General features: G+C 32.4%; 1 pseudogene; it reads left to right on the top strand.

The window, feature by feature from the left end:
- The first annotated feature begins 3387 nt into the window (after positions 1-3387).
- LOC100719899 (olfactory receptor 4K14-like) lies at positions 3388-5825 on the top strand (annotated as a pseudogene).
- Positions 5826-12675: the final 6850 nt, after the last annotated feature.

Here is a 12675-nt window from a genome sequence, read left to right as displayed (position 1 = left end):
AAGTGATATATTCTTTTTTCTTTCATCCTTTATCAGTTTTTTGTTTGCACTTTGCCTTACGTAAATAAGAGAAACTTACTTTAAGCTTTTGTGAGTGGTCTATTTTCTTTAGTATAATATTTACCAGATGCATTCATTTTTCTTGAAATGTTTCAAATTTATCCATTTTTATAGCTGAGTAGTATTCCATTATGTATAGATAATACATACCTTCTTTATGTAATCATCTGTTGATGGGTATACAGGCTGCGTCTAGGATTTAGCTATTAAGAATTGTGCTGCTATAAATATTTGTATGCATGTATTACTATAGTATGAAGTTGTTAGCTTTTGGAAGAAGATACCTAGAAGAGAAATAGCTAAGTCTTATGAGATTTCTAATTTTACTTCTTTGAGAAATTTCCATACTGATAGTACCTTCTCACTTGCATTTTTACCAACAATGTAAGCGATCCTTTGCACCACAGCTGCACTTTTGGCATTTGTTATTCTTTTGGAACTTTTTGGAAATTATGATTCTTTCTGCTGTAACATGGGATCTTACAGCTGTTTTAATTTGCATTTCTCTAGTGACCATAAATGTTGGATTTTTTTTCATATATTTGTTGGCCATTTGTTCTGAGAAGTGTCTGTTTCATTTGACCATTTCTTGATTGAATCTTTTATGTTATGTAGCCTTTTTTTATTTTAGTTCTTTATATATTCTAGATATTAGTCCTCTGTCTCAGAAATAGCTTGAAAATATTTATTTCCACCCTGTAGGTTGTTGTTTCATTCTACTAATTGATCTCTTTGCCATTCAGAGACCTTACGGTTTGATGTTATCACATTTAGCAATTCCTGTTATTATTTCCTGTGCAATTAAGTTTCCTCTTAAAAAAAAACCCTTTTCTATGCTTATACCTTCAAATGCTTTACTTATTTTGACTTCTGATAAGTTCAATATTTCTGTTTTTTTTTTTCTTTTTTTTGGTACTGGAGATCAAATTCATGTCCTCGTGCTTGCCAGGCAGGTACTACCACTGAGCTATATCCCCAGCCATAATGTTTAGATATTTGAGCTTTTCCAACATGGTAAATGTATTTTAAACTTATATCAATGACCCTTAAAAATAAACATACCTTAATAATTTCATATCCAGTGGATCGCCTCACTTAATGACAGATAATATCGAAAAAGTCAGTCAGCTGAAATCTTTTTGCACAACTAGGACATGTCTTTGGGTACTCCATCCACTTCAGGGGTTTTCTGTAGCAAGCATCTATCACATTAAACAAGGTATACTTTATCTTGCAGGAACTAAAATATGAAGTGAATGTGATTTGTAGGTCAAAATCAACTTAGAGATCAATATTACAAAATGTGCTTTCTCAGTACTTATCATCAGATGAGGAGTTATTTTTAAATTACTAATCTTTAATGTGTACTGACTTAAATGAAATTTTCATCTTTCCTGTTCTGATTTAGAAAATGGTTAAAAATAAAGATGTTCTTGAGAGAAGTCCAAGGAAAATTATTTCCATGTACTTTTTGTGTTCCATTTTGTTCAACAGTACAAGAAAATTAAACCCAAAGGATTGCTTCAGAGAGCAAATATATGTCAGACGGAAGGAAAGCACTTCTACAGATACTGTCTCCTCCAAACACAGATGGCATCTCAAGCATACATCAGAAGAGAAGACTAAAAGAGAATCGGATTTAACAGAAACAAATGTGTCTAGTAAGTCATCTTACTATTATTTTCCTTTTTCTTTTCTTTCTTTTTCACTTTTCAAGACAGGGTTTCACTATACAATTCAGGTTGACCTTGAACTCACTTTGTAGGCCACACTTTAAACTCACAGCAATGCTCCTGCCTCAGGCTCCCAGGTGCTGGAATTACAGGCATGCACCACCACACTTGGCCTTCTCTATCATCTTTTTCTTTTTTATGAAAGAATTCTTAAAAATACCTCTATAGGGCTGGGGATTTAGCTCAGCGGCATAAGCACCTGCCTTGCAAGCAGGCGGTCGTGAGTTCGATCTCCGGTACCGATAAAAAAAAAATATCTCTATGATTCTCTTTCATGCATACTCACTATAATTGGAGAGAAAAATTATTTGTTTAACTTCCAACATTTTCAGAAACCAATTCACCCATTTTCTCCATTTTATTACTGGAATTTCTGTAACCTTACTAACAGTGAACCCATTTTCAAGTTCTGCTTCCTCAGTGATGCTTTTAAGTCCAGCATGGATGAAAGCTTCCGACAAGGAGAAGGAAGTTATAAAGCTTACTGACAGCAAAATGACCTTACTAAAAAAAAAAAAAAAAGAAAAGGAAAAAAAGTTAAACTTAAGGAAAATGAAGGCATCACACACTAGCTGGAGGATCTTCGGAGTTTTCTTACAGTGCAATACATGAATGTTTACATCAGACAGTCTACAGTGCTAACTTCTATGATCCAGTTTTCTTTCTATGCAATGTATCTCACAGGATTTTAAAGATAAAATTGTAGAAAAATATTTTTGAAGTACCTCATATGCAAACATCCAAAATAGTGTAATTTTTTCTCATATTCCTAAAAGAATAATAAACTTCGTCTCTTTTCCCTAAATTTTGTTACCACTACTATGAGCATTTTCCTTCCATTACTGATAAGAATTCCAAAAGTGCTATAATAGAATCTCTTATATCCATTGTGGGACTTCTTAAGCTATCATTAATGTCCCTAGGAAAGGTAAGGGAAAGGGTAAAAGTATCATTTCCTTTCTGGGAGCATACATTAATTTAGGGACAATGTAAGTAGCAGGTATTTTAGAGAAAGTTTATCATACGCATTTTGCTAAGTATTCTACTGTGCAAAGAAAAGGTTGTCAATAAACTTTCGAAGTTGTACTGCTTAATGATCAACTTCTTTAATAGAATTGTGAAATGTTTTGTATTAACATTCACTGAGGATTGAAACAGCTTCAGTGTTTTGTGTGTTGTAGCTTCTCTTCGGAGAATATATGTTAGAATAATGACTTCCTTTTTATTGATGAAGAGAATAGAGATAGGTTTAACTAAAGATTAGAAAGGCGGTATTAGAGTAAGATTTCAAATGATGCTTGCCCAATTAGTCTGTGGTTATTCCACTAATTCTTGAAAATACTGATCAAGAGAATACTACCATTAGTCCACTAATATCAAATATTAGCAACATTAAAACTAATAAAAAGGCAGGGTTTTTTCAAATGAATCTTTCCTTAGAAATGTACACGTTCATCTTTAAGAAAATTTCTCCCTCTAATAAAGTCAGACTCCTGTTCTGCTATTAGCTTTTTTCTTTGTCTCATGTAGAGTTTCTATTAACAAGAAAAAGATTTTTAAGAAACAACTCAGAATACCATATTTCTCAGGGATCATGAGTTTAAAGAGGGTAATTTCAAGATACTTTCCTTAGAAATTAAGCAAATATCTTTCCTTATGGAACATTATAAAGTCAGTCATAAAACTATAAATGATTCTTTTCCAAAACAAACGTGCTAACTCATTTCTTCAGAAGAATTTTTTTCTATGCCACTTTTAATTTATGATTCTGAGTTCTTGTATAAAGAAAATAGAAAGCAGTGCATATGATGGTAAGAGCTGTCATTGTTCACCTGGTGCCCTTGGCATCACCATGGCAATTTAAAATTATACAAGAGAGTGTAACATAAAAAATCTGAAATACTGCTAAGAGGAATGTAAAAAGAGAAAATAAATAGGCATTTATTTTTTTACCATTCACCCTCAGAATTTTGAATTTACATTCAGATAATTAAAAACAAGGTCATTGTAACATCTAAAAACTGTGATCACTGAAAGTTTCACCTTATTCTTACTCAACATAAACATTTAAAGGTGTGCTTTACTTATACATGAATATAATTTCTTCTCCTTTTAGACTGATAATAATTAGGTAAACAGATAAGAAAAAAAAGTTCATATTCTTGTCTGTCAGGAGATAGCAATGTCTCAAAGTTTAGATATATACCAGTGTGTAGTTATATAATTGAATGGAAATATTTTCTATTATAAATAAGTTACATGGTGTTTTATTCAAAACTGAAGTCGATATAAATTTAAGTTACCTTCAAATGTAGTTTATTTATCTGCACTTTTTAATTTGTACATGTTTATTACTTTTTCTAGTGAGTTTGATTACTATTTCTCTAATATCCTAGATTTTAATTAGTGAAAAATTACATTCCTGTTTTAAAACCAAATTATCATGCCAGGAAATTTATTATATGGCTTTTAACATGACTTCTTTCCTAAAGATTCTTCTGATACTTATGTTAGGGGATTAGGTTAAAAATTTAGTTTTATGATATCTTATTGAAAGAGATCATTAGATTTGAATGATTTTAATACAAATTACAAAATTATATCACATTACTTGTACTGAATTTCAGTTAGTTCACATTCCCCTTCCTAATTATCTGACTTGATATTTTTAGATAGTGTAATGATGGTTAGTTGAGCCAAACTCAGATTCTTTTTACTGAATTTGTGGATGGGAGCTAGATTTCAGGTGACATTACAATCACTGTTTAGTTTTTCATCTTGCTATCTTACATTTTTCACTCCTTCTCATAAGACTAATCTCTTGATTACTTCTGCATCAAAAAAACCCTACTTATTTTCTGTTTCTTGAAAGTCTCATCTAAGATTTTGCTTCTTAAAAACAGATGTAACATTTACTTTCTCTTTGGAGCATAAAACAATATATAATCAGTTAATATTTCTTTTCAAAGTTGCATTTATCATACGTAGATGTTAAATTTCAATGAGAATATCAAATTCTAAAAACTAAACACTTTCTAATGCTACTAGTTAAAAATTTTTTCCTCTTTCTAGGTCAATCCAGAGGACAAACTGAATAAAATAGATGGAGGGAATCAGTCTACTGTGTCAGAATTTGTGCTGCTGGAAATTACATGCTCATGGAATATGCAGGTCCTATTCTGCTTGATATTTTTCATGCTTCATCTGGTGATTGTACCTGGAAATATTCTAATCATGATCTCAGTCATCACTAATATCCACCTGCACTCCCTCATGTACTTTTTGTTGACCAACCTGTCTTTTGTTGATATATTGCTTTCCTCTAACACTACTCTGAAGATGATCACAGATTTTCTCAAGCAGAAAAAGATTGTATCTTTTGGAGGTTGCATGGCCCAGATCTTTTTTTCCCATTTCATTGCAGGTCTTGAGATGGTTCTTCTGGTGGTAATGGCCTATGACCTCTACGTGGCCAATTTCAAACCACTCTACTATTCCACTATCATAAGCCTGTGAAGATGCATTCGGTTGGTTGTCACTGCATGGATAGTGGGTTTTGTGCATGCCATAAGTCATGCAAATTATTGTTATTGTGAGACTGCCTTTCTGTGGTCCCGGGGCAGTAGATGGCTTCTTTTGTGATAGACCACTGGTAATTAAGCTGGCCTGCACGGACTCATATAAATTAAAAATTTTACTCAACATTGACTGCAGATTTGTAGCTGTAACCTGCTTTATTCTATTGTTGATATCATACACATATATTTTTGTCACTGTTCTCCAGAGCTCTAAAACTGGTTCATCCAAGGCACTGTCTACCTGCACTGCCACATCACAGTGGTGGTGCTCTTCTTTGGGCCCTGAATCTTTATTTATGTGTAGCCACTGAGTATCACATGGGTTGACAAGTTTCTTGCTGTGTTTTATTCTGTTATTACACCTCTCCTGAATCCAGTTATTTACACTTTGAGAAATAAAGAGATGAAAAATGCTATTAAGAGATTCATAAAATACTACATGGATTTCAATTGAAGTGTTTAAGTTTTGCACAATTAACTATATTTCATTGTCAGAGAATTGTTCAACCAACTTTCCTAAGCTTTCAAATTATTTAGATCAATATCTAAATTTTTTATAAAGGCCTTCATCCTGCTGAAAAGTCCTTTTGAATTAAAAAATGCTTCTAAAAATTTCGAATCTAAATAATATTTATTATCTTTTTCCTGAATCAGTAACTGAGTTAAATTTAGTTTTAAGAACAATAAAAGCTTGAAAACAAAAAGAGGACATTGATACAGTTTTTATCTTAATATAAGATGAAGTTTAATTAGTGACCTAAAATGAATTCAGATAAACTAGATATCCAACTGTATTCCATTATGTCCTATATGAGTATATATATATATATATATACACACATATATATGTACTTTTATTATTATTTCTAAATTTTGAATGAGTAAATCAGACTCAAAAATATGAATTAAACTTACTTGAGTTAATACAGCCTTATTATTATTTATTTAATTGATCGAGGTAGCAAAGATGACTACTAAAACAATAGAATACTTCTTTCTCATACAGAAAGTAGCTCATACCTAGAATAAAATATTGTATCCTCTCTACAAATTGAAGAACTATAAAATGGTCTGCACTGAGAAAAATCAGAAGGGAGAAACTACATTCTGAGGAGAGAAAATGGGAGCATTTCAGAAATTAAGACAGAGTTGGCAGAAAAGTTAAAAAGTGCAGAGAATCAGTGATGTCATATATACAGAAATACAAAGTATAGTGCATAACCCCAACCCTGGCTGCCTTAAAGGAAGGAGATCCACAAGGTGAGTATGGAAAAAAAAAACAAAAAACAAAAAACGAGCAGCCTTAAAAATCATCCACAGTTCACACAACAATATCTGCAGGAGAAAGCTGTAGTTATGGCAAGTTGTAAATCCCTAACCGGAATTTAGTTTTTTTTTTTTTTCTTTTTGTCTTTTTTATCAGTACCAGGGATCGAACTCACGACTGCCTGCTTGCAAGGCAGGCGCTTATGCTGCTGAGCTAAATCCCCAGCCCCTGGAATTTAGTTTTGAAGTGACCCTTCTGCACAGCAGACAGGCATTAGAGAAGCAACCCCTGCAGTGTTTGCCATTTCTTAAAGTACTATAACCAAGGGCCATCTTGAGAGGAACTTATCTTTTAGGGCTGAGCTTCTCTGGGGGATCAGAAATACCTACTTTGAAAATCTCAACTCACATAGGGTGGAAAACAAAGGATATGGGCAGATTTCTAGAAACATATGAACTACCGAAGCTCAACCAAGAAGATATAACAATTTTGAATAACTCAATATCAGCTACTGAAATTGAAAATGTATTAAAAACTTACCAACAAAAAAACCACAGGTCCTGATGGATTTGTGGCTGAATTCTATAAGAAATTTAGAGAAGATTTGATATCAATAATTTGTAAACTCGTCAATGAAATTGAAAAGGAAGCAATCCTCCATAAATCATTCCTGGATGCAAGTATTACTCTGATACCAGAGAAAGACCGGGACAAAAGAAGAGCTATAGGCCAATCTCACTAATGAACATTGATGCAAAGATTCTCAATAAAATACCGGCAAATAGAATGTAACAAATCATCAAGAAGTTTATACATCCCACCATGTGGGATTCATTCCAGGAATGCAGGGATAGTTTAACACACACAAATCAAAAAATGTAATATACTGCATCAATAGAGCAAAAACAAAACCACACAGTCATCTCAATAGGTGTAGAAAAAGCTTTTGATAAAACCCAACATTTATTTATGATAAAAACCCTTCAGAAACTCGGAATATACATTATCTATTTCAATCTCATAAAGGCCATCTATGACAAACCAACAGCCAACATTATACTAAATGGACCATAACCGAAAGCTTTCACTCTAAAATCAGGAACAAAACAACAGTGTCCACTCTCACCACTCTTATTCAATAGAATTGTAGAAATACTAGCCAGGACAATCAGACAAGAGAAAGAAATAAAAAGAATAAAGATAGGAAAGGAAGAACTTAAATTATTACTATTTGCAGATGACATGATACTCTATATAGAAGATCCAAAACACTCTATTAAAAAACTACCAGAGGTAATAAACAAATTGAGCAGTGTAGCTGGATACAAATTCAATGCTCCAAAATCAATAGTATTCCTGTACACAAACAAAATCTCACTGAGAGAGAAATTATGCAAATATCGCCTTTTACAAAAACATCTAAAAAATGAAATATTTAGCAATCAACCTCACTAAGAATGTAAAAGATCTATATGCTGAACATTATTCTACACTAAAAAAAGGAGATTGAAGGGGATGTTACCAAATGGAAGGATATTCCTTACTCTTGGCTAGGAGGAACTAACATTGTGAAAATAGCCATACTCTAAAAACTGTTATACAGATTTAATGCAATCCCAATCAAAACACCATTAACATAGCTCACAGATCTAGAAAAAACACTCCTACAATACATTTGGAAAGAGAAGAAACCTAGAAGAGCAAAGGCAATTCTGGGCAACAAAGGCAAGGCAGGAGGAATTTCTATACTACAAATCACAGTGATAAAATCAGCATGGTATTGGCAAAGAAATAGATCTGAGGATCAATTGAACAGATTAGAAGATGCAAATAAAACTACAATGACCCTCAGCCACCTGATATTTGACAAAGGAGTTAAACATGTTCACTGGAAGAAGGATAGCTTCTTTAATAAATGGTATTGAAAAAACTGGTTCTCCATATGCCAAAGACTGAATCTAGACCCATGACTATCACCACGCACAAAATTAAAGTCTAAATAGATCAAATATCTAAATTTTATAACAGAAACACTAAATCTGCTGTAAGACAAGCTAGGTAGAAGTCTTGGAGATATAGGGGTAGGCAGAGAATTCATGAACAAAATGCAAACTGCATGGGAAACACTTCAAAAAATCAACAACTGGGATCTCATGTTATTGAAAAGATTTTGCACTTCAAAAGAAATCACCAACAAAGTGGAAAGAAAACCCACAGGATGGAAAAGCATTTTAGCCAGCAACCTCTCAGAAAAAGGACTTATATCCAGAACATATAAAAAATTTAAAAAAATCAAGCCCCCCAAATTCAAACACCCTCTCCAAAAATGGGTGTCTGACATGAACACACAGTTCTCAGATGAAGATGAAGATATACAAATGCCAAATAAATACATGAAGAAAAGTTCATCATCACTGGCCAATTGAAAAATGCAAATTAAAACAGCTTTGAGATTTCATCTCACTCCGGAAAGAATAGCTGTCATCAAGAAATCAACTGATAACAAATGTTGGTGAGGCTGTGGGGAAAAAGGAACACTGCTCCACGGTTTTTGAGAATGTAGACTGGTGCAGCCACTATGGAAATCCGTATGGAGATTTCTCAGAAGACTAGGAATGGAAGGTCCATTCAATCCAGCCATTCCCCCCTTGGTATCTTCCCAGAAAATGGAAAAGGTCTTGTTGCAGGGATACATGTGCACCCATATTTAGCAGCACAATTTATAATAGCTAAATCTTGGAAACAACCAAGATGCTCATCAACTGCACAGTGGATGAAAAAAATGTGGTATTTTTATACAATGGCATATTACTCAGCTATAAAAAGGATGATCTGAAACCTTCATAGGTAAATGGAGGCAACTTGAGACTATCCTCATAAGTGAAAAAAAGAATCATATTTGTAAATATCACATTGTGTCTTTAGTGTAAAAAGTAATAAGAAATGTAGGAGTAATAGAACCCCAAATGTGTAATTGCTATTGTAAAAAAAAGAGGAAAAGAAAGTGCTGTAAAGGATATAACTGCATGTATGTTTAAGTATGTAAGATAGATAATCATATTACTAAGTTTTTGTTGGATCACTGAAAAAAAACTGTTTGCAGTCTCACTGTTTGAATGTTCACTTTGTATGCCTTAATTTTTTAACTTGAACAACTGTTTCTAAGAGGACAATATGTAATTTATCAACCAGTGATTACTTACTCTTTCTTTGAAAATCTGTATTATTTGTACCCTTCTTTCTGTTTTGCTTTTCTTCTCTTTAAATAAAATTTAAAAAACAATAAAATAAATTTTCATAACCAAATAATGAGAACAATAATAGTTACTGCCTCGTGTATCACTGTCTTCACTCCTTTTGAAATGACACATCAAAAAGAAGAAAGGTGAGTTATAGGGCAGGATAGAAAGAACAACTCATCATCCCTTACTGTTAATGAAGGTATAATTCAACAGATCCATTAAGAAAAAAACTATGGCTATTCCTCAAAAATTAAAACTAGAACTGTTATATGATCAGCTGCTACTTGGTCTAAATTTAAAGAAAAGAGAAATAAACATGCTGAAATGGTTTCTGCACACTCATATTTGTTGTTGACCACCTATGAAAGCCAAGACATGGAATCAATGTATGTGTTCAACGGACAAAGAAAATGTGGTACATATGCAAAATGGAATATTTTACAGAGATGTAAGGGGGTGAATCTTGTTACATGTGACAAGATGGATAAGCTTCAAGAATATTATATTTCATCAAGTAAATCTAGTGCAGAGACATACAAATATGTGCTTCATGATCTCATTCATATGGAGAGTCTAACTAACATAATCTCAAAGTGGAATGGTAGTTATGTTGGTTGAACTGTAGGAATGAAAAAACAAGATCTGGGAGACAATGTTAAAGATATTATATTACAGTGAGAAAGTATGTGCTCAAAAAACTGCACAAAGTGGTAACTGTAATTAATGGTTATACACTGTATCTTGAACTATGTTAAATATTTTCACCCCAAAATGATAACTATATCAAGTAATGCACATGCTAAACAGCTAGATTTAACCATTACAGATTACATATGTACTTAACTCATGTTATACATGACAAATACATGCAATTTTAGCTACAATTTTGTTTTACAATTATTTTCAATGAAAGGATTTAAATTGTGACACAAAAATGAAAGATAGATAGCATGTAATAAGTAATACTTATCAACATATAATAGACTCCTGTAAATATTAGTTTATAAAAATTACAATATAATCCCCAGAGAAAGATCAATCACATATAGAGAAAAAGCAAAAGAATCAAGATACATAACTAGAGAAAATTATGAAATAGCAAATGAAGACAGCCAGAGAGGAAAAAACAAAATACCTGCAAAACAGTTAAAACATAATCAATAAAATGATAGTATGATATCCTTGCCTGTCAATAAATATGTTAAATAAAAATGCACTTAAATTTTCAAAGAAAGGATCATAGAGTAGATGAATGAATTTGAAGAAGTAGGAGAAGAAGACGGAGGAGGAAGAGGAGGAGGAGGAGGAGGAGGAGGAGGAGGAGGAGGAGGAGGAGGAAGAGGACGAGGATGAGGACCCAACTAAAGGCTCCTTATAAAAGACTGCTTTACATTTATGGATACACAGAGGGTGAAAATGAAGCAGCCAAAATACATCTATGAAAATAGTAGTTAAATGAGAGAGTAGTAGATATAGTTACAGTCTGTGGATAGAATATACACAGCATCCCCCAAATTTTATGTATTAAAGATTAGTTCCAAGGATGGCACTTTTGTAAGGTGCTATGGACCTTTAGCTCTTTAGGATGTTGGACATTAGAGGTAATCTTTAAGCTATTGGTGGCATTCTGAAAAAGGACTGCGGGGCCATGCAGTTTCTTTGTGTATCTCTGCTTCCTAAGTCAAGACTTAAGAAGTTTATTCAAATGAAAATTCCACTTTATTGTTTTCAAGCTCTTTTACCAGAGGCCCAAAACAACAGAGCCACCCAGTATTGTACCAAAATCATAAACTAAATAAAACTTTTGCCTTTTGTCTTTAATTGCTATGAGTATCAGACAATATAGATTTTGAATAAATAAGTTACAAAAAGGAAAAGGAAGGTCATTATTTAATACTAAGGACTCAATTCACTAATAATTTGCAATAATAATAAATATATGTATTCCGTGCTTGAATATCTAAATGTACAAAACAGAATGAAAAGAAAAATAGAAATACAATAATATTGAAAAATTTTTATATTTTAATTTCATTGACTAGTAGATCAACTATACAGAAAATTAATAAGGAATTACTGGAGTTGAACCATACTTTACAAAACATAAACATAGCAGACATATGGAAAAACATTTTATTCAACAACAGCAGAACAAACAGTGTCTTCAAGTGTCCACAGCACATTCTTCAGAATAGATTTTGCACTGTGCAGAAAATCAGTTTTAACATACATAAGAATATTGAAATCATAACATACACATTTGTAACCATGATGATATTAAACAAGAAATTAGTAACATTAGTGAAAAAGAGATTTCACAAGTATGTGGAGGTTAAATGACATAGAAGAAAATCACATTAGATCAAATAAGGAAAAGAGAAATTCAAAAATTGAAAAAAGTAAAAAATAGAAATACAGCATGTTAATACAGTCTGCAGCAAAAGTAGTTGTAAAAGGGAAGTTTATAGTGCAAATGTCCTATTTAAAAGATACGAACTTGATTCATAGCCTAACTTGTTCACAGTCCTCCATAGAAAAGACAAAAAAACATAATAACTCCCAAATTAGTAGAAAGATGGAAATAATAAAAAGGTGGGATTTAGTGAAATAAAATAAAAAACCAGTAGAAAATATCAGAAAAACTAGGCACTCATATTTGAAAGGTACAAAACTGATAAATATTCAGCTAAAGTAACCAAGAAAAAAGATCAATCAAAAATTAAACTAACCAAGAAAACTAAAAACTAATCAGACAACTAAATGTGCAATCAAAAGAGATAATACCAATAAATTAT

This window comes from Cavia porcellus, unplaced genomic scaffold (genome assembly GCF_034190915.1).
Source record: "Cavia porcellus strain 051 isolate PalLab524CR breed Dunkin Hartley unplaced genomic scaffold, mCavPor4.1 scaffold_6, whole genome shotgun sequence".
Lineage (NCBI taxonomy): Eukaryota > Metazoa > Chordata > Mammalia > Rodentia > Caviidae > Cavia > Cavia porcellus.
This window is presented reverse-complemented; position numbering and strand designations above follow the sequence as displayed.